The sequence below is a fragment of the Pezoporus wallicus genome, unplaced genomic scaffold (assembly GCF_028554395.1).
Source record: "Pezoporus wallicus isolate ANWC-B61680 ecotype Strahan unplaced genomic scaffold, APGP_CSIRO_Pwel_v1 contig_6658, whole genome shotgun sequence".
In the NCBI taxonomy this organism is placed as follows: domain Eukaryota; kingdom Metazoa; phylum Chordata; class Aves; order Psittaciformes; family Psittacidae; genus Pezoporus; species Pezoporus wallicus.
This window is the reverse complement of record NW_026642312.1, coordinates 219,406-246,590: the sequence shown is the minus strand read 5'-3', so window position 1 is coordinate 246,590 and position 27,185 is coordinate 219,406. Positions and strand designations below refer to the sequence as shown.

At 38.2% G+C, this 27,185-nt stretch overlaps 1 protein-coding gene across 2 annotated transcripts in view; it reads right to left on the bottom strand.

The window, feature by feature from the left end:
- The window catches only part of CDH18 (cadherin 18), a 268,040-nt gene that overhangs the window by 205,910 nt on the left and 34,945 nt on the right, over positions 1-27,185 (bottom strand). The window lies entirely within an intron of this gene.

The window sequence follows — 27,185 nt, the reverse complement described above, 5'->3', positions numbered from 1 at the left end:
ATATTGGACAAGCCCAGACATGTTGCTCCCTCAATACAGAACCCAATTTCTTTGAAGAAGTTTTAGATTTTTAATTTTTTTTTTTTTTTTTAATACAGAAGCTTCAAATTTCCATTGGGGAAAATGCAATTGAAAAACAGGCAACTGTAAGAAACTTATATTTCCTGAAGTACAGGATAGCTGCAGCTTACTTAACATTCCCCAAAGGTATCAGTATCAGCAGGTAATACAGTGCTAACACTGGTCATTTAACAGAATTATTAATAACTGCAATTCTAGCACAAATCAAAGGTACTGCAATTGTTCCCACAAAACTAGTATAATAAAGCATCATTGATTTACAGTAATCCTCATTTACAAGACACCAGATAGCATCTTAGAAAATTAAACAATCATTTCAGACCTAATGTTTTTTTGAGATGTCACCACATTAAACACAGTCCTGATTCATAAAGTATGTAAAACTCATCATGACTAAAATGTTAAATAAGAACAGTTTGCTTTCTAAAAGGGAAGTCAGCAGCATTATCATGCCTCCTGTCAAAACCAGGCACAGCTTTTAAATGACCACTGCCAGTTGCAGAATTTCTGACTATTCATAGCAGTATGTGGTTATACCAAGATACTATATAAAGAGCCTTGCTGCACTACGCACACCCACTCATTACACACTGCTAGGAGACAGCTTCTGTGCTGCGTTGGTCAAAACGCATTGAAAATGTTATTTTTAAGAAAAACATTCTCTAATGGAAACAGCCATTATCTCCATCTTACAAGCAGAAAAATGAGGCATGCCAAATGTCATGGGCTAAAACCTAGTTGAAAGCAGCACTCAGATAAAACGAGGTCAGAACCACATCTGCCCGCTCTACTAGCGTAGGTACACACAGGAGGGCAGCACAGAGGAACTACTGCCGACTTCACATCCTTGCAACACCTCCCAGGCAGGAGACTAGAAGGCAATAGCAAGCTGGCTAACAACTGCTTATTGGGTTTAGATTTGGAGAAAGTCAAAGAGATTGGTGGGGGTGATGGGATCAGTGAGGCCCTTGCTAACCCCCCAGGTGTAAAACTATAAACAAGGGGGCAGCAGCCTCTCAGCTGGAGGAGCTTGGGGGTGAACCGCTGCAGAGGAGCAGGGCTGCTCAACAAGCCTCAGGCTCCACCACTGTGGGCACTGAATGGCCTCTCCCCTGAGCCTGCAGTGCTGACAGTGGCCATGAGCAGAGGCACTGCAGTTTCATCACTGTACCAAAAATGCAAGTGTATCACATCACGCACACGCTGCCCCAGCTGTCCTCTGGCAATACCCAGCCAATGCAGAAATTAAAACCTGCCAGTGAGCTGGGTGGTTCTCTTCTTGCGGCTGCCTCACCCCCAGATTCCTCATGCAACCTGCAGAATTACAACAAAAACTTGCAGGGGAACATGAAACAACTGTTTTCTAACATCCACTGCATTACAAGTACCTCAGCCACGACTTCCTTTCAAAGGTTTTACTTCATTTTCACAGAAAAAAAAATCCTTAGTATTATTTTTAAACTTACAAATGCTACAATTAAAACTTTGGCAAGAAAACCTATTTTATTTTTTTTTCTCAGGGAATAATATATTTTAAAATCTGTGCTATTTATATTCTTGCACTACAGGAAACTTCTGGTTACAGGTAAAATATACCATTCTGGAGACAAGAGTTTGCAGATAACATGAAGATGAGCAGCGCAGTTGACACACCCAAGGGATGGGAAGCTATCCAGTGGGACTTAGTCTCGAGAAGTGGGCCCATGTGAACCTCATGAGGTTCAACAGGGACAAGTGCAGGGCCCTACACCTGGGCCTAGATGACCTTAGAAGGTCCTTTCCAACCCAAGCCACTGTATGATTCTGTGACCAAGTGCTTAAATAATCTCCCTTTCTCATCTATTTCAAATTAATTTCATCCTTCACACCTCCAGAATGACACCTGCCAGTGTAGCTGCTCCATTAGACATTTCTGTGTGTGCTTAAGTCCTGCAGAATGAAAAGAGTCGGGAGACAATGTGGGGGGGGGGCAGGAGCATAAACCAGGACATTGGCATGGTGGTACATGCCTCTAGTTCCCAGAGCTAATCCACTAAAAATGAAATATTAGCACTACAAGCTTTGCAGAAAAGGTCTGGGAAGAAAGGTCAAGGAATAGAAAGGGCAAAACACTTTTCTATCCTCAAGTTTAGAACTCATGGAGAGGTAAAGGGGAAGGAGATTACAAACCACCATCAGAAAAGCAGAAGAAGCATAGCAAGGGCATGGTGCTACCAACTGGTTTTGCCATAAGGTTGCAGGATAAAGCACAAGTGAAGCTGCTCTGAAAGCCCTTTCTTCCACAGAAACATCAAGCTGTACCTGCCTGAACAGCTGCCTGTTTACAATTCTTTCTTTGCTCACTTTCCCCTGCTGGTACAATCTGAATGATATCATGTCAACTCTTAAATACAAGATCTATTGTGTTTTTTAATGGGAAAAGTACACTATGGTACATACTGTAAAGGCAAAAAGGCTGCAGTGAGTTAAACTTGCATATCAAGTGTTATTCATTGAAAAAACTATTTTAAAAATATGTTAACAATGCCTTTTTGAAGACTATTTGAATGATTACATAGGAAGATGGAAACAATACTTAGAACTGACTGCTCTGCTAAACAGGTTAATAAAGAGAAAATAAATCTCAGCAGTAAAATTAGAAAAGTATAGCATGAAGTACCATGCTGTTAGTATTCCAAGTCCCAGCAGCTTTGTAGCATTCCAACTGATTAGAAAACAGAAATTTCAAACCTTTTTCTAGATAGAAACAATGTCAAAACTCCATATTTTTTTTACTAAAGAATTCAGAGCCAACCAGATACTACTTTCTATATAAAACCACATAAATTTCTATGGCTTTTGATTTCCCCTATTCATTTGCAAAGGGCTACAATGGAATATCTTTGAGAGAGGAAAAGGTTGTTGCTTCTTATTTAGTTCTCCTTTGCATCCTGCAGGACAAGCTGCGCTAGGAAATATTCATCTAAAGATTAACAGAAAATAGAAATGAATACATCTGCAAATACTTAGTAAAATAATAATTAGAAATTAAATCAATTATAATAAATAAATTATTTTTCTCCTTTCTGGATTGCAGCACAATCACCAGATGAAAACCACAGTCATATGTAGAAATCAGATACTGTTTTCAACCAGTACAAGTCAGTTTATTAACACTGTTCTTATTTTTAGTCCTGCATTTCTCCTTGAAATGACAGATGGGATCAGTATCATACAGACCTATTTTCTTACTGGTATGTCAGTAAGGTTCTAGAGAAACTGGTAGGCACACTAGTTCTCTAGGCCATTCCTATTGTATCTGAGACTTGACAATGGTTAGATGCATCATGGTGTAGTGGTGAATGTGACAGCCCTGGGGTAAAGGTTGGACTTGATGATCTTAAAGGTCTTTTCCAACCTAGCTGATTCTGTATTGCTATACAAATTTTCTAGTAAAGGTTTCTAAATCTCCCCAAACCTATAGCTTGAAGCAATACTGTAATGGCAACTAAAGCAGTGAACTTGCACATAATTACATTTTTAACAAACTGAGGTTGAACAGTATTGAATGAAAATCTTTCTACAGAAAAATGATGGGCTGCAAGAAATCTTGGCGACTGTTCAGTGTGATCAGTGTGGGAGCAACAGTGTCAATTTTATTCTCATGCAGAAATAAAAAGCCTGTTAAGTGACTTCAGAAACCAATTACTTTATTTCAGACCATCCATGTATAGTATCTCCTAAAAGCAGCTGAATGCTATGGACTCCTACAGATGTCCTTCATAATGTTACAATTCAGGCAGTTCTTAATGAAGGATATAGTTAGTATGAACTAACCATCTGCTTTGTACAGTATAATTATTAATATTTTTCCAATTGTTCTGTAGCAAATTACAGTGTAGCATCACAAATCCAATTACAATACACATAATGATAATCTCTGCTAACAGAATGATCCTAGATTACCTGGAAATCTAAAATATTTATAAAATGTGGGCACAGTGAAAAAGAATACATTTCAATTACAGAAGTATCTTTTGTACTTGCTGAAGAAAAGCTTCTTATATATTGATCAGACCTGACAGTGACTGACAGAGGAAACCTTCAGGAAACAATTTCTGGGAATCAAATTAAAGTGCTGAAATGCTGGTTCTGAAATGGTTATTTAAATTATTTCTAAAGTTACCTGTGCCTCTGTATTATGTGGTTACTTTTTTCACTTAAAAAAAGTGTCCTAAACAATGTAGTGAATCTTTTGGCCAAGAATTAGACAAAACAGAGAGTGTGTAATCAAAGCCTTTACTTGAACTGTGTGAGGCTTCATTCCTTCTGAGGCTCCAGTAATTGCAATAGGCTTATAGCAGGAACAGACTAAAGCTCATTGTACAGAGCAGATCACACAGCGCTACGTTCTGTAAACTGCTACAGATTTCTGATCAGAGCAGACAGCTATGTTTCACCTCAAATTTCAACCATGTCAACAGAAAAGCTTCTGGCAGAGTTAGAAAAGAAGTAAAGTTCAGCACTGCTTTCTATGTCTTCAAGCAAATATAAAATACAGACATACAAATAGCAATTTAAAATAATAGGAGAGTTCTTCTCAATTAAGTTTGAAGCAAGCAAGGCTGAGCTGTTGGTTTGTTGTTTTTTTTTGCTTTTCTCTAATTCTTGCCTGAGATGCAGCAGAGTAAGATCACTAAGATGATTTGCCATTAGCAAAGCTTAAGGTTGGAAGCTTTCAGGTCTCTGCTAGGTGCATGCATTCCCAAGTGTGCTGTTCTTGTTTCCATACTTAGCTGGAACCCCACTGAGCAAATGGATTGCATGTGCAAGAGTAGAACAAAATCAGGCTTTTAGTGTGACAACTTTTTTTCCTTACACTGGCTGGGAGAAAAGAAAGAACATTTAAAGTATAAAAAAATAAATACAAAAAAATTCAGGGAATCTATTTAGTAAGCAAATGTGTAACAGGTTTTAGGAAACCGTAACTGAAGTTCACATGTAATCAAAATTAACTAAATACTCACGCCACGACTTATAATTGGTAAAGTTCAAGAAGCAGGGATAATACATTAGTTGATAAGCCACTTAACTCTTTCTTCAGCAGTTTAGTGTCCATAAAAACATAGCAAACAAAATTAACTTAGTAATGTGAATTAGCTCCCACCTGACATGAGTGTTCCTAAACTCTCAGATTCAGGAAAAAACAGTGGATCCAGTGACACAAGAAAATGATCAGTACTAATAAGTGTGCTTTATGAAGGGGAAGTTAAGCAACTTGACTGCCTTCAAAAATGAGATGACTAACTTGGTGCATGAGGAGGGAGCAGTGGATGTTGTTTACAACAGCTCTATAGATGCTTTTAACACTGTCTCCTGGAAAATCCCCATAGACAAGCCAATGAAGTATTGGTTAGGTAAGTACAGTGAGGTGCTTTGAAAACTGGCTGAATGGCCTGACAAAGAAGGTTGTGATAAGCAGTACAAAGTCCAGGAGAAGGCCAGTGCTGTACCCAAGGTGTTGATACATCTTTGCTAATGACCTGGAAAATTCAGTGCACTCTCAGGAAGTTTGCATATGATATAAAACTGGGGGGCAAGGGGAGTGACTAATACACCAGATCGGTGTACTGCCACTCAGGGGCACCTCAACAGGCTGATGAAATAGGCAGAGAGGAATATCAGGAAGTTCAACAAGAAGAAACACCAAGTCCTTCATCTGGGGAAGAATTTGTTCACACCAGTGACAGATCATTGTCTCCCATGTTCCCGTTAGCATACTTTCGCATTATGTCTAGGGAGGGGAAAAAAATCACATCAGTGATCTCAGCATGCTATACATCTGGTCTCAGACAAATTTAACAAGTCAGCATTCATTTACACTACAGAGATTGTTATATCATATACAATTTTAACGTAGAGGTTGCTGTAGAATATTAACACTTAATGAAAGACCTTACACAATGAAATGTAAGAAGCCACCAAGGGTGCTTTATAAATTATCTTACAAAAGCTTCTGAGCAAGTGTTATTCGAGGTTTAAGGCAAGCACAAAGAGTACAACTCTGACTGCCATATTGACAGTGTGGATATAAGTCAATTTCATGAGGGAGGAACAGATAATTTGACAAAAAGCTTGTGCAGCAAGGTTAACTGCAAAGTCTTTCACTTCATCTAATTACACTGAAATATCATACCACGTGGTCTATTTTGGATGCTTATAGACAAATGCTAGTACATGATTTTTATTTTAACACGGCTTTAGTTCAGTTTTATTAGTGACAACTGGATAACAAAGTATTCCTTACCTAAAGTGTACCTAAAAACTTCACAGTAAATGGCCAAACACAAGCTACTGTTCTTTGGGATTTCTACTGTTATGTGATTCAAGGATGTTTCCCTGTTCCTTTCAGGATGTAAATATTTTTTCAAAGTTCTAAAATCTTTCCTTAGGAGTTATTCAGTGTGCTTTCACAGCAAGAGTTGCTATCCTCAGATCCACACACTAAACAGAAATGACCCCTTTTACAGATTTTTGAAGTTTTGTTTCCCATATATACAGAAATATTTTGTTTGGTTCTGAACTTATCTAAATTGAAAACTCAAGGTGAAAGCATAGATCTTCACTTGAAATGGAACATGTTAACTTCAGAGTTGTACAAAGATAATTTAACAAAGTTACATCCTGAAACAAACCCAACTGGTAAGTTTATGACTTGCCCTGTTTCTCCAAGTAATGGGTGAAAGTGCCCACAGCATTAAAAATTCTAAATATATATGTATTTTCTTGTAATATGAAAGCCTATAATTCAATAATGTAAGGGGTTAGCAAATACTTATTCTTAACAGTATGGTTTTTTTTTTCCTAAGCTATGATTTTTGTCTTACTTGTGTCTTTGAGGAATGTGAAATAACTGCTTCATAGAATCTGAATTTATTTTGCATGGCAAACAGATTTTTCTGTTGCTGATTTCTTCTTATTATTTCCAAATAAAACCCATTTATGCCTGTATATAATCTGGGGTAAAAGGTAGTGCTGCATATTATTAAATGCATCAAAACATTTCCCCTTTTATATTCCCCAGAAAGGATCTTTCACCAATAGTTTTGAAATCCTGGTGGGATTTCAAAAAGAGAATCATCACGTCAGTAAGACTTCTTCAATATATGTTCTATAGATGTTTGCTACAAACAAGATGTAGGAATGTATCTTGCCTTAGGTCACTATTCAGAACGAGGAATGCCTCAGCTTACAGTATCAAAGAGTCATGCGAGCTGAAAATCACCATCCCAAACCTATTTCCCTTTTTCTCCAGGGTATTTTCTATGTATATGAAAAGTACAGCTAAATCCTTCCTATTCTCCTCCTCCATTCAGCTTCCTGGGTATACATAAAGTCTGAATAAGCTCAAAGAATGGCACAAGTGGGGCAAATCTAGAAACAAAGTGACAGCCTAGCAATCAAAGTTATGAGAGAATCTCATAAACATGTAACTTAGAAGCATGAATTTGCTACAGTGGTTCAGGTCAAAGCTTTAAAACATCCAGAAGTGAGGTGTAATCAACATCAGGAAAAGGAGTCACCTGTTTTAAAAATTGGAGCTGAAAACTAAAATTGCTCTCTGAAAAAAAAGTTCTGAAAATTTAAAGAAAACAAATTGAAGCATTTTGACAGAAATTTTTATCTGTTCCCTTCTACTTTTTTCTCTTATATTGATGAGAATGTGTTAACTGATGTGCCATTAGTTAATAACTTTGAAGAATATTTTCATGCTCACAAATACACCTGAGGTGCCAAATGCTACATTTCCAAAAATAATCCTTGCAAATGCGCAAACCTCTACTATGGACAAAATTATCAGGGAACAGAGTTAAGCATAATGGTTTTAAGTAGCTCTCTTATTTTGAATCAATTTATTCACTTTACAGGGATATTTGCTGAGGCATGAAAGACACATTTAATGGAACATTCAAAAGAGTCAGTCAGTTTGGTCTTTCCAGTTCTTCTGAAAAATTTGAGATCCTCCTGCATACGAAGAAACATCCAAGACAAACCAGAAGACAGAGAAAAAAATAATGAAGAGCTACAAAACTAGCTCTGAATGCTAGAGATTAAGGCAGTTGAGATGCAAAAGAATTATTTTATTCACAAATGGAGCTTTTTCTCAAAATTCCATCTAACATATCAGTCACTTGCTGATTGTTTTTAATAATCACTCCCAAAGTGGAAAACTATCTCCAGAATAGTATGTTGTTTCTGTTATAGAGGGAAATTGGTATAATTATACTCTATGGCCTTCTAAGTGTAAGCACAAAATCAGGCAAATGTGTTTTGCCTTTGGACCAGTGGAAGGTGGCAAAGTATTTCCTGAACTTGAATTTCTAGAAAAACTCATTTTTTGGATTTGTTTTGGTTCTCTCCAGTATAGATCATGTTCATCAATGTAGTGACCATTCAATTTTTCATTAGACTCAAAAAGATCAGTAACTGCAAGTAGGCAGTGGAGAAACTGTAATTTTCAAGGATGATGAGGCCATTTGGAAGAATCTAAATCTCTTGAGAACATTTTGACAAGAATTTATTTATTTCAGATTACAGCTTCCCAAGTCTGTATTTTGGTAGCTAAACCATTGTTTTGACTTTCAGGTGTTACACACGTAGCAGTTGCTATATCAGGACACACTCAGAAAATGCATGAGGATTTTGCTATAAACACTCCTGGCCTTCTCTTAAGAGAACTTTGCCCTCTAATTGAAAAGCATGAAGTCACTCTTCTCACTTCTTCCTCCCATCATTTTGAGCAACATTTGAATAGGGGAAGACAAATTACAAAAAATTGATGTCGTGGAAATTGGAGATACTATGGTTGATGAAGAGTATATGAAATTGGAGATTTGGAAAATTTCTGTTTTCTTCCCACCTCAGCAATAGATCTGTGGGTTTTTTCCATCTTTAGTAGCCTTCTCCTACCTCAAAGAGCTACAAATATGATATCCATAAAGACTGAGGGGTAAATTGATTGTAAAAGAGTACAATCTATATGAATAAGAAGATTATTACCGACAGAACAGCATATACCATTTTCAAAAGTAAAAGTTGTAAAAATCTAAGAATTCCAACCAATATGTGCTTAAAGTTGCACATATTCAATACTAATCCAAGGGTCGTTTATGATTTGCAAATATAAAAACATGTGGCCTGAATAAGGTATTTGTATGATTATATGTTTAAATTGCAGCAAAGATTTGACTAAACTGTACAGATATTTTTTCCTTAATCTCTGTTTTCCTTCAAAATAAGATCTGCTTTACATCCAAGAAGTCAGAAAAAAGGTAAGCACTTATTAAAACAATCAAAGCTGCCTTTTGAACTTCTTCCAATCTCAAATGCACAATTGTTCTGTTGAGAGTGCTTTGTGTGAAAATGTTGATCTGATACCCAAAAGTGAAATATTAACACTTTTTTCTATATAGCAGGAAAATAAAAATCTTTTAAAGAAAGGTTTTTCAACTGTCTGAAGTTTTTGAAGACCTGCTTTGTGTATATCCACAAGTTGTACATCTAAAATCTCCTTACATTCAAATTTCAGCTACAATGGTGGCAGAAAGAAGACTATTCATGTCAACTCAAGCTTGACAAAATAGGGGACAAGCTCTGAAATTACTCAAGACTGTGTTAATAAAGATTACTTGGATAATCACTGAATAACATTTCATAAGCTAAAACTAAAAAAGTGCTTGCCTGTTCACTAGAAAAGAACTTCTAACTAACACCAGAGGCAATGTAGGCCCACTGATGAATGGGATGGGTGCCCTGGTGACAGAAGATACAGAGATGGCAGAGTTACTGAATGCCTTCTTTATCTACTCTGCTACAGGCAGTCCTGAAGATCCCTGTACCCCTGAGACCTTAGATGAAGTCAGGTCGACAGAGTGGTTTGCCTTAGTCGATGAGGAATGGGTTAGAGACCAGTTGAGCAATCTGGACATCCATAAATCGATGGGTCCAGATGGGATGCACCCGTGGGTGCTGAGGGAACTGGCGGAAGTCATTGCTAGACCGCTCTCCATCATCTTTACCAAGTCTTGGGAAACGGGAGAGGTGCCTGAGGACTGGAGGAAAGCAAATGTCACTCCAGTCTTCAAAAAGGGCAAGAAGGAGGACCTGGGTAACTATAGACTGGTCAGCCTCACCTCCATCCCTGGGAAAGTGATGGAACACCTTATCCTTGGTGCCATCTGAAGGCATATCAAGGATAAGAGGGTTATGAGGGGCAGTCAACATGGCTTCACCAAGGGGAAATCATGCTTGACCAATCTCTTAGCCTTTTATGAGGAGATAACATGGTGGATGGATGATGGCAGAGCAGTGGATGTGGTCTACCTTGACTTCAGCAAAGCATCTGACACAGTCTCCCACAGCATCCTCACAGCTAAATTGAGGGAGTGTGGTCTGGATGATCAGGTAGTGAGGTGGACTGCGAACTGGCTGAAGGAGAGAAGCCAGAGAGTTGTAGTCTATGGGGCTGAGTCTAGTTGGAGGCCTGTAACTAGTGGAGTGCCTCAAGGGTCAGTACTGGGACCGGTATTATTTAATATATTCATCAATGATTTAGATGAGGGAATTGAGTGTACTATCAGCATGTTTGCTGATGACACTAAGCTGGGAGGAGTGGCTGACACGCCAGAAGGCTGTGCTGCCATCCAGCGAGACCTGGACAGGCTGGAGAGTTGGGCAGGGAATAACTTGATGAAATATAACAAGGGAAAGTGTAGAGTCCTGCATCTGGGCAGGAACAACCCCAGGTTCCAGTATAGGTTGGGAAATGACCTGTTAGAGAGCAGTGTAGGGGAGAGGGACCTGGGGGTCCTAGTGGATGACAGGATGACCATGAGCCAACACTGTGCCCTTGTGGCCAAAAAGGCCAATGGCATCCTGGGGTGTATTAGAAGGGCGGTGGTTAGTAGGTCGAGAGAGGTCCTCCTTCCCCTCTACTCTGCCCTGGTGAGACCGCATCTGGAGTATTGTGTCCAGTTCTGGGCCCCTCAGTTCAAGAAGGACAGGGAGCTGCTGGAGAGAGTCCAGTGCAGGGCAACGAAGATGATTAAGGGAGTGGAGCATCTCCCTTATGAGGAAAGACTGAGGGAGCTGGGTGTCTATAGTTTGGAGAAGAGGAGACTGAGGGGTGACCTTATAAGTGTCTATAAATATATAAAGGGGGAGTGTCACGAGGATGGAGCCGGGCTCTACTCAGTGGCAAACAATGATAGGACAAGGGGTAATAGGTACAAACTGGAACACAAGAGGTTCCACTTAAACTTGAGAAGAAACTTCTCACTTCTTAGTGAGGGTGACGGAACACTGGAACAGGCTGCCCAGGGAGGTTGTGGAGTCTCCTTCCCTGGAGACATTCAAAACCCGCCTGGACACATTCCTGTGTAACACTATCTAGGTGTTCCTGCTCCGGCAGGGGGATTGGACTAGATGATCTTTCAAGGTCCCTTCCAATCTCTAGCATACTGTGTGATACTGTGATAGACTCATAGAATAGTTAGGGCTGGAAAGGACCTTAAAATCATCTAGTTCCAACCCCCCTGCCGTGGACAAGGACAGCTCATACTAGACCATACCACCCAAGGCTCTGTCCAGCCTGGCCTTGAACACTGCCAGAGACAGAGCATTTACCACTTCTTTGGGCAACCTGTTCCAGTGCTTTGCCACCCTCACAGTAAAGACCTTGTTCCTTATATCTAACCAGAACTCCCCATTTTAGTTTGAACCCATTACCACTTGTCCTATCTTTAAGAGTCCCTGAGGAAGATTCCCTCCCTAGCATCCTTGTAGGCCCCCTTCAGATACTGGAAGGCTGCTAGGAGGTCTCCACACAGCCTTCTCTTCTCCAGGCTGAACAGCCCCAACTTCCTCAGCCTGTCTTCATATGGGAGGTGCTCCAGTCCCCTGATCATCCTCGTGGCCCTCCTCTGGACTTGTTCCAACAATTCCATGTCCTTTTTATGTTGAGGACACCAGAACTGCACACAATACTCCAGGTGAGGTCTCACAAGAGCAGAGCAGAGGGGCAGGATCACCTCCTTTGACCTGCTGGTCATGCTCCTTTTGATGCAGCCCAGGATACGGTTGGCTTTCTGGGCTGCAAGCGTGCACTGCCAGCTCATGTTCATTTTCTCATCAACCAACACCCCCAAGTCCTTCTCCGCAGGGCTGCTTTGAATCTCTTCTTTGCCCAACCTGTAACTGTGCCTGGGATTGCTCCGACCCAGGTGTAGGACCTAGCACTTGGCATGGTTAAACTTCATAAGGTTGGCATCAGCCCCCCTCACAAGTGTGTCGAGGTCCCTCTGGATGGCATTCCTTCCCTCTAGCGTATCAACCAAACCACACAGCTTGGTGTTGTCGGCAAACTTGCTGAGGGCTCACTCAATCCCACTGTCCATGTCAGCGACAAAGACGTTGACCAAGATTGTACATCCTTTAAAAAAATAAAAATAAAAAAAAAAGAAAAATCTACCCTGCAAAATGTACTCATTTTCTAATATTTTCTAGTATGCAGCAATACTTAATTAGTTTAGTTGGTTTGTAAATTACAGGCAGGAACTGTTATTTTTCTTCAGAGTCTTTATATTCTACCAACACCCCCAATCCTGAACAACATGAAACACACAGAGCTTGATCCAGCTTCTCTCCCAGTCTGGGTGGGTCTTTTCTTAAAGATCACTGAAAATCATACATAGTTAATTTCAAATCTCAGGGTTTAGCTTTATAACTCAATGAATTAAACAAACCCTAATCTAAATTTCCCACATAGGGCAGATTCTAAAGTCATTCTCCAGAAATGTAGTTCTCTCTGATGCAGAAAAACGTTCCTTTCCCCCGTCTTTTATCCATGTCAGACACAGACATACCAACCTCTTAGTATAACTCTCAGAGAATTTCTCTGTATTTGTACAGCCGGATTTTTATATCTATGACTGAAATTGCTCAGCAAAGGAATTTCCCATTCTTCTTGCAAAAGTCAGAGAAGCTACCAGTTCACTTTCTTACTGTGCTAACCAATTTAGGTCAGTAAAAACATCACCTGCTAATCTCAAAATCCTCCCAATAATTAGCTAGCTCCCCCTCCCCACCCTGATGATTACTGCAAAGTAGTTGAGTCAATCAAGTTTAGGATTTGTGAAATACTCACTTTGTAAGAAGTTATTATAGGATTCTAAGGTACACCACACTTTGACTCTTATGTCACAAGGTCATTCACTTGCAAATGCTTAAGCAAAATAGTACAAACTGAAATTTGCAGAATACATAAGAATAAAAGTGTAAAAACAATTATTACATGCTGCTTAATGTTAGGCTAGCCCTTTAAAATGTGTAATTACAAGACCATTTCTCATTTCATCTATGCTTAAATTATATTCATCCCATGGAGGGTATGTTCTAAGAAAAATTCCATTGACTCATGGAACTAAGTTTCATGGGCTTCAAAGTATTTATTTCCTCTCCACCATGTCATTACTTTCATGTAACTGTCAACTGAACATGCTCAAATATGTAATTTTAGGTCCTTTTATAAAGCAATCTGTGAATAGGACATCTTCCCAACAGATTTCCATCTGACAGCTAATGGGAAGTAAAATTATAGCTACAATCTGATCCTCTGTCCTGCAGCAAAGTCTTACAATAAATCCCACTGAAGAGTCATCTCATTCAGTCCATTTTTAGGTAGAAAACAATGTCACCCCAGCTATCAATATGTGTCCCTGGCTATTACTTTGACAGTTTCGACAGTCAAGTCCCCTAAGGCTTATCAGCATGCTGTTGTTGTTGCAGTTAACAATGTACAAAAATGTATGTCTCCACTATTTAGTACCAAGTTTTATCAATAAAGTTATATAAATACTTCTTTCTTTAGGTTGGCATACATAATGTCTATTCTCCTTTAATGAAACAATGTAAGTATGTATCACTGCTCATGTACTTCAGGCACAGTAAAAGAAAGTAAGTTTAATTTGCATAACTGTGAAGGGCTGGAGACTTAACTACAGTAAAATCACTACAGTTAAACAGAGGTGTTCCCAAAACTTACAGTAAACATTTTGCTCTTTACAGTGATATAAACCTCTGGTTTGTATTTATGTATTTCCTTAGAACCCAAATTCTTGGCAAACTAACAGCTTGGAATATTTTGTCCAGATGAGAATATATTTCTCAGTTCAATGGATTAAGAAAAAAAACCCTAAACAAACTAAGCCAACCAAAAACCTCAACAAATCCTTTAAGATCCAAGTCAGCCTTAATTACTACTGGGATTTTACTTATTGATATCCTCAGATATTCAGATACTTCTACTAAGAACACAATATGCTTCTGCTGCTAGAAATATTAATGACTAATAATGCTTACTGCTTTTAGCTTGCTTCAGGTTAACCTAGGATGTTTCTGTGTTTTATTTTATCTTTCCGTTTAAATAGTGCTGTGAAATGGCAAAGTGATAATAAAGTCCTGGCTCTACTTCCAATAAAAACATGAATTATTTTAACAAAATGAATTATTTATAAAATAATTATTTTAATAAAAATGCAGAAAATACTTTTCACTGACCAATGTTCTTGTGTAACAAAAATATTTGTTATACAAAAAGCTCTACAAATCTTTTAGCAACTGTGTGAAAAAAAAATCCCGAACAAAATAACACCCACAAATTCAGAACTGACTGGTCTTGCTTCCATTTATATGTGGACTTGTCAGAAATGAAAATAGACAAATCTCTATCTTTTTGACAGTAAAGTGCAATTCAGACAGAGACAGAAGCATCTGCAATTCTTATCTATGAGTCTTTTGAACACAGCCCATTTCTGCAAGTCAGCAGGGAAAACTCAGGAGCTCCTAACAAGACCTTTCCCATATGCCTGTCATCATTTCTGCCAGAAATAAACTGGCAATGCTGCCTCTCAGAGTTCCTACCTAGTTGCTCAGAAATACAACAAAGCTGTATATTCAAGCAATAAAGGAAATGTTAAGATTAAAATACTTTCAATATTTTATAATCATGCCACTTTTTTTTTTTTTTTTTTTAAATCATCTAACATTACTTAAGATTACTTAGGCTGGATGGCACCTCTGCTCAAAGCAGGGACGAGATCGAGTTATTCAGGGACTTGTCCAGTCACATTTAGTATATCTTCAAGGTAGAGATTCCACACAGCAATGGGAAACATGTTCCAGTATTTGATTGCTCTCATATTTCTTTCTGATCAAAATTTTTCATGCTTCAGCTTGAGCTCTTTGCATTTTGTTTTATTATCATGCACCACTAAGAATCCACCTCCATCTCCTCTGTACTCTCTCAGTAAGTACCTGAAGACAGCAGTAAGACCTCCCTTTAACCTTATCTTCTTATGGCTAAACAAACCCAGCTCTCTTAACCTCTCCTCCTACATCATGTACTCCAGTTCCCTGACCATCTCAGTAGCTCCTCCTTGGGTTTGCTTCAGTACATCAATGTCTTTCTTACCATGGGCTGCTCAAACTGGGCACAATACTCCAGATGCACTCTCACACATGCTTAATAGAGGGAAAAAATTACTCCCCTCAACCTGCTGGCTACTTTCTTGCAAATGCATTGCAGAATGCTGCTATTTTTCTTTTCATGGCTTACTTTACCAGGACACGCCCACGGCCTTTTCTGCAAAGATGCTTTCTGTTCTGCTGGCACCAAGCCTGTACTGCTGCATGGTAAATTATTCCAACCTAGGTGTGAGACTTAGCATTTACGCTTGTTGAATTTCATGAAGTTTCTATCAGATCATTTGTCCTGTCTGTCAAGGTTCCCCTGCAATCCTCCTGAGTCCACTGCGTTTCCCAGATCATTATTACAGACAGGAAAACAGTGCTTCCTCTAGCTGCAGTCCTTGGGAGACATCACTAGTCATTGGCCCCCAAGTGAATTTTGCACCACTGATCACAATCCTCTGACCTTGGTAGTACACACCCCAGTCTCTGCCTGTAGGCTCAGGAGCCTGGGAGATCTAAATCAGACCTCAGTAGCAAACACCAAGACAAAAAAAGGCACCTGAGGACCTTGGCCTTTTCCATGTCCTTTGTCATTAGATCTTCGGCCCCACTAAGCAGTGTGCCCAGTTTCCCTCAGCTGCCTTTTGCTGCCAATGTACTTACAAAAGCCCATCTTGTTTCTTTTACAGGCCTTGATCCAACCAAGCAAAGGGTTTCCTAATATCATCTCCACATGCTTGGACAGTGTCTCTGTAGGAAATAATCAGGAAGCCCATCCCAGATTCCACCTTTTGTGTCCTTTCTGATTTTGTTCATCTTCAGTCGATATTCTCGTATTGATCAGTGAGATTCTTCTGCAATACCCACATGGCTTATCTGTGCCATAGCCTGCTCTAACTGATGAGGGTGTCCTTGAAAGTTTGCCCTGGGCAAACTGCTGTCCAGTGCAGACTCCGAAGGGAGTCTGTCAAGATAATTCCTGAATAAGTGGAAGTTTGTTCTCCTCAAGACCAAGTTTGTGATTCTGTGCTGTTCTTTTCTTTTTCCCCAGAATTCTGAACTTTACAGTCTCATGGTCACTGCAGTTTTAAGTCCACCACTGACTTTCACATCTTTAGCCAGTTCTTCTTTGTTTGTGAATAACAGGTCTGCAGACCACCTGCCCTTACTGGCTCATTGATCACCTGTGTCAATGTTGATCAATGACCATTGACACATGACAGGCATCTCTTGGTTTGCTTGCACTTTGCCATGTTATGTTGCACTTCCAACAAATACTTAGGTTTGTATGGTTACATGATTTTACCAGTCATGAGACTTCCTTAAGCTGCTCAGAGACTTCATCTACTTCCTCCTATTGGTTATGCAGTTTGTAGCAGATGTCTTGCACTAAGTTACTCAGGTAGGTCTGTCCCATGATTTTTACTCATAGTTCTTCATTAGCTTGTAACCTGCACCAAGCCAAAGATCTGTTCACTCAAACCACTCCTTTGCACAGAATTTTATGGTTTTTTTTATACGAAGGGTTAACATAAAATGGCACAGTGCTCATTCTTTATGGAGAGATCTATTCCTGCACTAATTAACTTGCCTGCACGTCAAAGACTCTTCTAGATTATAATTGATTTTAATCCTACAGCTCTACGGGAACAGTAACTTCAGGTGTTGTGGGTTTTTTTTGCCTCAGCACTTCAATCCACAAATTAAATATGCTATGTAATCACATATTATTGTTGTTTGGTTAGTTTGTTTGTTTGTTTTTCTTTTTTTCTTTGTAGATTATTGGAGGTCAGTATTGGGGAAATAAAAAATAAAAAATTTTGACTTCTTTAAATTTTTATTCTGAGCTTGGAAGGTACAGTGAGAAAATGTTTCAAGTCCTTCTTACATGTTGAAGGAAGCAGAATCCTGCTAATTTTCTGTTAAAATTAAAGCTGGAATTCTGAAATAAATTGCTTGGTTCCAGAAACTGCAGCTTAAGAAAGCACATGTAAAAGGATAAGAAAGCATCGATGGAATGCCATTCTCTCACACACTTCCAGGAAAAGCTGACTAGCCTACAGGCCAAATGATTCTTGCAAAAAAGTTCTTCTAAAATAATATCAAGAGGAATTGAGTGACAGTATGGAAAAAGGCTGTCAAAGAGAAAAAAAATCTTATATGAAGTGTATAAACACATTGGTTCCTCCTCTTTCTTCCTGCAATTGCCCCACACTTAATTTTCTGTTCATTCATATGTGCAGGCTGGAACATACACTCTCTGCCTTTGCTATTTGTTTGTATTCTGCCTTGGACTACCAAGGAACCCACTATAGAGATCTGCAACTTACTGCCATACAAACTATTGGTCTGTGGACTGAACTTTACAACTGGAGTAAAGAAAGTGAGTGTGGCTAGTTTTAAATGCACCCAAAGTGCGTGTTTAGAAGAAACAAGTCTACTCTGAATTCTAAATACATAACAGGTGAACTGCATAGAGATCCTCCTGGGAGCCTCCAGGAGCACAGACAGTGGGTGAGAAGGATGAAGATCACACCTGAGGAAGCTGGATCATTTCAGCAGAAACTTTGAACTAGAGAGAGAAGGGTCACTACAAGTTAGCTCAAATAAATCTGCCACTTTAGCCAAGAATTAAATAAAAATTATCATGCGTGTCCCTCAGTGCCTTTTTTTACTATAGCTGCTAAAGACACAGCCATAAGCACTCCATCACTTTGCTAAACGTCCATAGATCATCCTGTCCATTTATAAAGCATGTAACTTGCATAACTTACATATGCAGTAAAAAGAAGTGTGCAAGAGTAAACTCACAGCAGGATATAAAACTGTCTTATATACACATTCCTTGATGAAATACATTTATTTTTCAAATAATAAAAAAGCTTCCTAATGACATGTAAAGTTTAACGACAGTGCATAGAGGTGAAATTACATAGGCTTAAAACACTGTTTCTTTGATTCTTTGGATTCACATTCAGTTACAGAAATAAAAACTAGTATTTTATTTACCTATATAAGAATACAAGTTCTCATTCACTAAGCTAGTATGTACTTCTTTGCGATTTATTTGGAAGAGGTTTATAAAGTATTTATGGAAGTATCAAAAAGAAAATGTAGAAATACTCATTCTATTTTTAGGTTTCTTACATACTCACCGAAACACACAACAGTAAACAAAGAGGAGTAATGCTAATCATGTTTTCCCTAGTAAGGTAAGCTTCACGGTGGAAAGATTTGGGTGTGATCACCACTTGTATCAGTAAAGAAAATTTTGTCTTGCTCTTAGGGCTCATCAGTAAGTAACATTTAGGAACAGCAGTGTTCAAGACTTAAGAACAACTAAAGCTGACAATCTGCTATTGTCGTAAATCCAAAAATAAGATATGCGTCTGTAAAATAAAACTAAAAGAAAAAAAAAAGAAAAAGAAAAGAAAAAATCCTTCAAGAGATGAATAATCCCATTTTTTTGCTTTAACTTCCTTTTTTTCTTTTTTCCCCAGATTGTCTCCTGTACCAAAAATAAATATGTCATCAAGGTATCTCTTTACCATCTAAGTAAGTCCACATAACATCAGAGCAAATAATCATGATGCAGGACAACACCTGAAAATATAACAGCACAAAAGCTTTCCTGTTAATCTATTAAACCTAGCTCACAAAACTGATCTCAACACAAAAATATCCTTCATCAGATATCCCATCCCTTTTTTAAAGCTTTTCTTACATTCAGCATATACGCCTTTAATTTGTTTGACAGCTGCTGTGAAATACGGTTAGTATAGAAATATCTTCAAAAGTGACGCTAGTGATGGAAAAAGGGGAAGAGGGATGTTGGCTCGTTTGGATAAAGAAAGGTATCTTGTGTGTGTAATAATACTTTACCAGAGTTACAACACTACTTGTTTGACTTATTGCCCATTACTTGAATGGACCAAAAAAGTTCTTCAGATTCAGCTGTGAAGAATAGAGAACATTAGATCAAACTAAAAATGGAATCTCTCTACAAACAACTGCACCTGTCTCCCTGTTGTGTAAATACACAATTGCAGAAGAGCCAGAACTGGGAAAAGGTATCAAGAGAAGGGAAGAATATATACTTTTAATAAGCTGTATCTAAATATGCATGAGCATCTATCTATCTACCTATCTATCTATCTACGTATCTATCATCTATCTACCTATCTACCTATCCATCGATCTACCCATCCGTCTATTTAGTATACATGATATATTCTACATCAATTTTAATCAGGTTTTGGATTCAGACTGTATTTATATTCCTGCACATAGCATGCTTTTCTACTTTTCTACACTACAGAATATTATCATGAGTGGTTCTCTCCTGCTTCCATTTAGATAGAATAGACCATGCAGGGGCATTGTGTCTGGGCTGGATGGCTTGCTTACTGGGTAAGAAACCCTGTTAGATTTAATGTCAAAATAAAATTACATTATGAAATACACTTATTCCAGGTAATTCTGATAAATCCTAAGTGTTTCAGCTGGGACTGCAGCAGTGTGTTTGATCTGCAGTGACTGACATTTGGGTCAGAAGACACCCTGCTGCAGTTTCCACATCAGAAGATTCAGGACAGGGAAAGTTCTTCCTGCCTCTTGGTAATGTAAAGGCTTTTTAAGTATTCTCTATTATTACTACAAGTTCAGTCTTTTGCCTTTTTTTTTTTTTCCCATAACTTAACAGCTTAAGAGAATTGAAACCTTCCACAAAAGTATCAGTATTAACCACATCCTATAAAAAACATCTCCTATGACTTTTGTGTGCTGAAGGGGTTTTGTTTGCTTCTTTAAACACCTGATCTAACATAAAATGAGAAAATCACACAAGAAGCAGATTTCTTTAAAGTAATCCTCTGGCTTTCACGGTATACAAATACGCATGATAGAGTTTGTCTCCAGTCATGTAAACAGAAGCATAGAAAGAAGGGAAAAAATGGTAACAAATAATGGTCTGTGAGATTCAGGCTCCTGTGCAACCTCACTTGGAGTGTTGTGTGCAGTTTTGGTGTCCTCAACATAAAAAGGACATGGAAATGTTGGAACAAGTCCAGAGGAGGGCCACAAGGATGACCAGGGGACTGGAGCACCTCCCATATGAAGATAGGCTGAGAACATTGGGGCTGTTCAGCCTGGAGAAGAAAAGGCTGCGTGGAGACCTCATAGCAACCTGCCAGGATCTGAAGGGGACCTATAGGGGTGCTGGGGAGGGACTCCTCATTAGGGACTGTAGCAATAGGACAAGGGGTAATGGGTTCAAACTTAAAGAGAGGAAGTTTAGATTGGATATATGGAGAAAGTTCTTTACTGTGAGGGTGGTGAGCCACTGGAACGGGTTGCCCAAAGTGGTAAATGCTCCACCCCTGGCAGAGTTCGAGGCCAGGTTGGACAGAGCCATGGCTGACATGGTTTAGTGTGAGGTGTCCCTGCCCGTGGCAGGGGGGTTGAAACTAGATGATCCTAAGGTCCTTTCCAACCCTAACTATTCTGATTCTATCATTCTATGATTGATAAGCCTCTTCATGTCTAATATTATCATTCACAGTGCTTGGATGCAAGTGTAGAACTGCAAACTGTAGACAATCAATTAAAATAGGGTAGATATAATAATAGGGTAGATATAATCCCTGTGATGGCCCTGCCGAAAGAGACAAGCATCTCTTTACTGAAGGAGAAGAACAATCCCAGAGACACCAAGGTAACATTTGAGCTTCTGATGGCTGTAATACAGGATAAAAAAATCCTTTGGGGACAGTTAGTTTAAAGGGTATGTGTATGTTTAAGCATTATAATTGGTAAGATTTAGGAAACATCTTCTGTCATGTTTTTTATATAGTCTGAATGTTCCACGGCACTCAAGATGTTTCTATGAATATTGTAATAAACAAGAACATGGTATAAAAATAGAAAAAAAAAAAGGAATTCATTTAAATTTTATGAGTTGGTGGAGAAAAGCAGGGGTAAATGCTTGTCACATTGTAATCAGTTTGATTTGTGTGAATGACTTCAGTAACATTAAGTTTACATCCCCCATTCCTGCAACGTTGGTTGGTTTTGTTCAGTTTTTTTCCCCTCAAGTTCTGAAGAAATAGCTCACAGCTTTTTAATAAATGGAGCAGAAAACACACATCAGAACAAAATATGTGACTTGGTTCATAAACTCTTCGATTCATCTGAGAAAAAAAGCATGCAGTTAAGGAGGACTCCCGGCCTTGTGTCAGTGTACTGTCAAAGAAAATTTTTCTGTGTAACCCAGAAAATACACTGTAACTACAGATAGCCAGTGAAATCCTACACATTTCTTGGCTATAATAAGAACAGTTTTTGAGGTTCTGCACAGGCAAAATCCATACTTTCTCTTTCAGTCATGGCCAGGAGGGGGTAACTGAGGAGGGTGTTGAAAAGGTGGGAGGGAAGGCGGTAAAGAGGGAAAAAGAAAGGGAGGGAAAACAAGGGTAAACCAGATCTGCAAAAAATACGATGCAATATATAGTCCCTTGAGGTTCTAGGTTAAAGGCAGCTGTGCCTGTGATGCCAGGAATCATGGTTGACTGCCCAGTGGACCCAGCAATCTTGGAAATTGCTCACAGTAAACAGATAAAAGAGACCCATTCTACAAGTTAAACTCAAAATCCAGTACAACCAAATGTTCTCTGCCTACTAAGATGGCCTCCTGCCTAGCTGTTTCTCTTCTAAAATAGGTCCTGCAACTGCTTTATCACACTATGTCTGGTTTTTAACAAGAAAAAAATAAGTCCAATCAAGCTAACTCTAACAAGCTCAGAGCACTTGCATGAAAATGAGCTGAGCAGATGGAGTTTCAGTTCTTGGCTGAAGACAACATTTGAATTCAACCGTCCTGTGATCTGCAAATGCTAGTCCATAATATTTACTCTTGGTCCCCTGAACTACAAAGAATGTAACTTAAAATATAACTCTTCAATATACATATAATTTTGCATTCAGACACACACATCATATAACAATATCTTCAGAGATTTTTAATTGTATTGTACCTTTTCCTTCACTCTTATTTACCTTGCAGTATTTCTGCTTCAATTTTGATTATAAGGCAATACAAACCCCAGAAAAGAAGCTGAAAGCACTATGTTTCAACTAGAAATCAGAACACATGTACCTTACAAGACAATACCTGTTTCAGTTTTCATAACTACCCCTTCAACTGTCTCACTCCTCACTTTTATATGACCATTATTCTGAAATTAAAAAATGGGATTTCTTTGAAGGAATGCAAAAAATGGGAACATGCATATTTGTCATTGGCTTGAATCTGTGTTATGATGATGAAGAAGTATGATGAAGTATGTTAATGCTTACAAGATTCTCTAATATTAAAAAAAATCCTCAACAGTAAGTCTTTATAAAGGCAGAGTCTAAAACAATTTAGCTTATATAACTGTGAAGCACTGTATAATTAAGAGATTTTAGTTTCCTTTTAATTTGGCCTATATTCTGAATTTTGGCAGCGTAACAGTGGTGGGTTTTGTAATTATTAAGCATTCACATGGATGTGTGACTGAAACAGAAAAGGTTTTTATTTTTATTTAAATAAACTAGTATTTCTAATGTCTATTGTACTAATCATGAAATAAGCTTTGTTCCATACTATAATTCAGAATGTTGAGAAACATCTCAAGTAATCATGAACAGTCATTACCAAAGAGTAAATTCATGAGCAGGACCCTATGCCTTTTGCCAAGGACAAGAGCAACTCCCACCATTTTCAAAAGAAAAGTACTCCAGAGAACTGGTCTCAGGACACAAAACTCTCTGTTTTCTAAGCACACAGCAATTGGCATAAATACATGTATTGCTACAGCTGAATCAGGTTAGAGTGTTTTTATTGTAGAATGCTTAAATTCCATTGGAAATTGCTGTTGCATACATCTGTGAGAGACTGATCTGAAATCAGACTCCACTGTTCATTGTCTCAAAGATTCGTATGAGAAGCTGAGATGGAATTCCACCAATCCATTGTCTCAAAGATTGGTACGAGAAGCTGAGATGGAATTCCACCTATCTTCTGTCTCAGAGATGGGTGGAAAGAGCTGAGATAACATCTACATCAGGAGAACAAATATCTTGTTATGTTGTATATTTAACAATTGTTATTTCAAAATGTTTGAAAATGTATTTTATTTGTCATATGCTTAAAAAAAACCCAACACTTATTTATTTCAACAATTTGAAACCAGATTTTCTGGAATTTTTTGTTTTATTCTAAAACTGTCTTTTCCCAAATTTTGACCACCAGAAACTGGGGGAAACAAGAAAAAAAATACAAAAAAAAAAAAGAAAAAATCATACAAGCTTTAGTATCACACTTGAAAATGCAGCATATATCATTGTCAAAATGTAAGAAAAACATTAAATCAGCAATATAAAATAACAGCAAACAAGTATCTGGTTTGTCTATAAGGTTCAAATGTCTTAAACTGGGAAAACTCTTCCTCATTGGAGTCTTGTAATATCTAGTAGTACTTTTGTTCAACAACTAGCAGCAAGGTTATATTTATTTCTTTAGTAATGAATGAGAAAGTGCATTATTTTTCAGAATAGTTTCATTCTGCTAGACCTCTGAAAGTCAGAGAAGTGAACAAAGGCAGTATAGTAATGCAAGATGGAAAAAACATACTCCATTGTACAAAGTTATTGCTGCAAAGTAAAGCTCTCATTATTAAGAGACAAAGAATTAAAGGAAAGCAAAAGACAATTTACCTACTTAGGGGTTTTTATGTGGGGCATACTGACATACACAAACTTAAAGAAATTATGTTCAAATGTTTTTTCCTATCAAAACCAAGATGCAACATCGTAAGAATGTGACTAATCGCATTACTGTTCTGCTAAGAGATAGAGTTGACTGAAAAAAAAAGATGCTTCTGTAATTTTCAGGCAGGTAGTAAGAAATGACCTGCTTTTCTTCTGCATGACTCTAACATTAATGTTAAACACTTCTACTACAGCTTGGGATTTTGATAGTAATCAGATCACCCTACCAGAACCCACGCTGCTCAGTGCTCAAAAATAAATGGCTGAGCTGGATAAATGCCAGGAGCTTAAGGTATCTGTTTTCTATCTTCATGGTTAGTGACAAGGCATGAACTGAATACTTAAATAAGTGAAAACGTTCTTAGACTGATTCTTAGTATGCAAAAGTTATCCTACTAAATTATCTTCTTGGCTGGCATCATGAAATGTGTGATCTGGCACAAGGTATAGTTCCAGCTCTGCCGAAATGAATGCATTAACTCCCACAATGTGATAGGAATGGAATTATAATATTCTGTGATGGCTCTGAAGATAAAGTGTGTCAGTGTCATGTTGAATTATAATATGCATAGTATGCAGAAAAGAACAAGCCACTTCTTCAAAGTACCTGGTTAATTGCAAGAAAAAACACTCCTCAAAATAGAACAGATTCTTTAGTGCATTCATTGATGAGCCAGATTAATTTTACTACCGTGATATATTTCATTTTCTAAAATAATAATTATATATGGTATTACACCTCTTTTCCCACTCACCCATTATGATCTTAAAGGAAACATGTTCATATGAAACCTCGCCCTTCCAATGATGTACTAGAAGTCATAGTAAATAATCAAACCAACTATGGACAAAAATGTGTTACACTACAAAGAGTACTAGGTGGATACCCCAACCTGTACCTTTTTTTAAACTTAACAAGAGATGCAAAGCTAGATGCTATCATAACTCTTCCCAAATATATCAATATAAATATATGAAAAACAAAAACTAAATAAAAAACACCCAGAACAAAACAACAAAAAAAATTCCAACAACCAAAAAAAACCAAAACCCCAACCCCCAACCAACCAACCAAAGAAAGAAAAAAAATAAATCCAGAAAACCTTTGGGAATTTTGAATTACATGAACTATTGGGTATTTGCTGCAGATTGTGTGGATAAGTAGTCCTGATAAAAGCTTGAGAGAATGTGATGAAAGTGATAACTAAAAGCTATCCCTTCATATTTATGAGAAGGTGTGACATATAACATTAAAAAAAAAACAAAACAAACCAAACCCAAACCCAAACCCTCCACACAAAAAATTATCACCTTCCTGATACTTAATTTTCACCTAAAAGTTTCCACAGTAACTACAAGATACATCCCACAGATTCCATTTTTGCCTTAGTGTTAACTTGGCTACTGTGACTTTCAGTGGAATGCCAGTAAATTGATGACAGGGACTTTTCAAAACTTGGTAGAAGCATTATGTACTCAGGCAGAGCAGCTTAAACATGTAGCTAAAACATTTCAGGGACTTCATTCTCCTACATACTGCAGTTAAACATTTGTTTTTATTGGTTGTTATGGAAACTACATGGAAGATTCTTTCCATAGTCATAGACTCATAGAAACATAGAAAGGTTTGGGTTGGAAGGGACCTTAGAGCTCATCTAGTTCTAACACTCCTGCCATGGGCAGGGACACCTTTGGGTAGACCAGGTTTCTCAAAGCCGCATCCAGCCTGGCCTTGAACACTGCCAGGGATGGGGCAACCACAACTTTCCTGGGCAACCTGTGCCAGTGTTTTATCACCCTCATAGTGAAAATTTTTTTCCCTAATTATCTAATCTTAATCTACCTTTTTTCAGTTCAAAGCATTCCCCCTTTTCCTGTCACTACACACCATTGTAAAATGTCCCTTTCGAGTTTTCTTGTAGGCCCTTTTTAGGTATTGGAAGGCTGCTATAAGGTCCCTCAGGGGCTTCTGTTGTCCAGGCTGAACAAGCCCAACTCTCTCATCCTGTCTTCAGAAGAGAGGTACTCCAGCCCTCTGATGATCTTTGTGGCCCTGCTCTGGACTTGCTGTATCCATGCATTTATTGTGTTGGGGGTCCCAAAACTGAACACAGTACTCCAGGTGGGGATTCACAAGTGTTCACTTTTTTCTACTTCAATAAGAAAATTGATCATCAGAATCATTCTGCAAGTTATTTTTCTTTCAGATGGTTACAGCAAACGACTGACAGACCTTTCCTACTTCCTTGTTTCAATATATCTCATCTACTTGTCTTGGATAATACAGATGGCATATCCAGGACTATCCTTAAGCTTATTTGTCAGAATACAAATTATTCTCATGTCCCAGACAAGAGTATCAAATTAGCCTAATACTCACACAAATCTTCTGATCATGTTCACCTACTAAATCAGAGGTTCTATTTGCCCCCATTTTGTTATTCATTGAAACTTCAAAGTAGCTCTCACCAATCTGACTCTAGCATAGTGTACAAGTACAAAACAACATCAGTTTTTCACTTGTTGTAAAGGAACCAACAACTGTTAATCAGTCTTGTGGAGTATCTCTATGGGTTCTTTAACAATGGCAAAAAATAAAACCGGAGATATTCATAATGCTTTCAAGTGATGGAGAGAAGAGAAAATAGCCTAGGAACTGCATAAATTACTTTATTTTCTGAAGAAGGAACAGTCTCACAAAAGATATGATGGCTACAAACAAATAAGTGACTTCTTGAGCAAGGGAAGAATTTGTTTAAACCTCCTTTCCTGTAAATCCTAGAAGTCCA